At 43.3% G+C, this 1,340-nt stretch overlaps 1 protein-coding gene across 1 annotated transcript in view; it reads left to right on the top strand.

Annotated features, from left to right (window-relative positions):
- The window catches only part of LOC103396794 (contactin-associated protein-like 4), a 61,767-nt gene that overhangs the window by 51,537 nt on the left and 8,890 nt on the right, over positions 1 to 1,340 (top strand).

The following is a 1,340-nucleotide window of genomic DNA, read 5'->3' as shown; positions in this document are numbered from 1 at the left end:
CCAGTGTCCTTCAATGCAGACTTTACAGTAGCTGTGTCCACAGGGAATGGTCACAGGATCCTTCAGTAGATCCAGACAGATAGAACAGCAGAATCTTTCTGGGTTCACCTGATTTCTCTGCTCCTCCATTTTACTCTCTCAAGTCAACTGACAGACTGATTCACCTCAGAGCAGGACAAAGAACTTCACCTAATAATCTCACAGGGAGGGGCTGAGTGTAGAATAATCTAGGTGGACTCTGTACTTTGGTTTATGAGTTTATGAGGATTTATGCTCCAGTGACTTTACCACACCTGTTTTTATCATTCCTGTCATGTTGCTGACATGACCAGTCGCTCGCTCCAATAAAGAAATCCAAACTTTGTTGTTCTTATGTTGAAGGACAACAAACACTTGAAGGTTAGAGCTAACAGCTCTTTGAACCAGACCACGGTCATCAATAAGATCTGTTGCTCGATAGTTGACGATGAGGAAGTCATTTGTTCGTCACCTCACTGGGAAATTTGTAAAACAAAGTTTGGACCAAACTCTGACCTGAGCGCTGACACAGTGAATCAGTCTCTGTCATAGTTTCAACAACAGCCAATGGTCAATGTTTAAACCTGTGCTATAAAGTGTATTGAATGGTTATCAAGATAAGGCCCACACTATCAAACGGTGGACGTGTCCATCCACTGAGGTCTTACTCAGTGAGGACGGTGGAAAACTGTCCCCATATTGAATGGACTTTTATAAAACATGCACAGATACACACATCACAGAGTGTGATCCTTGTCTGCCCCCCCCCAGTGTGATCCTAGTCTGAGACTCTGTTCCATCTGAACATCAGTTCCTAACTCTGGAACAGAGGGATCTACATTTGGAATCACTAGAGAAGAAAGAAAAGAACACGAACATGAACCAACACCAGGAATATTGGACTGGACTTGGTGATAAAAAAAAAACAATAACTGATCAATGACTGAGGAGATTGATACGGGATCAGGATAGTTCAGTGTAACACAGATAAGTCTGCTGTGGTGACCAGTATTTTTTTCCACTGGATTTTAATGTTTTTATTCATGTGATTATGGGATGGAGAAGGTTCTTGTCGTTCACGTCTCTGTCCTTCCTGCCCGTGTTTTTTTGCCACTGTTTTGTTAAAGCCACATGTTCTGCCTCAGTCAGTCTCTCAGTGGGATTAAGAAAGGGTTCTATTTCTAGAGAGATGATGAAAGAGAAAAGAAAATCCACTTTCCTCCACACACACACACACACACACACACACAGACAGATGAATGACCAGACGCAGCCTGTCAGCAGCTGAGAGCCACGCTCTACAGACGGACCGTAGCAGCTGC

The sequence above is a fragment of the Cynoglossus semilaevis genome, chromosome 20 (genome assembly GCF_000523025.1).
Source record: "Cynoglossus semilaevis isolate Cse_v1.0 chromosome 20, Cse_v1.0, whole genome shotgun sequence".
Classification (NCBI taxonomy): Eukaryota; Metazoa; Chordata; class Actinopteri; order Pleuronectiformes; family Cynoglossidae; genus Cynoglossus; species Cynoglossus semilaevis.
The sequence above is the reverse complement of the archived record's forward strand: the minus strand, read 5'-3'. Positions and strand labels throughout refer to the sequence as shown.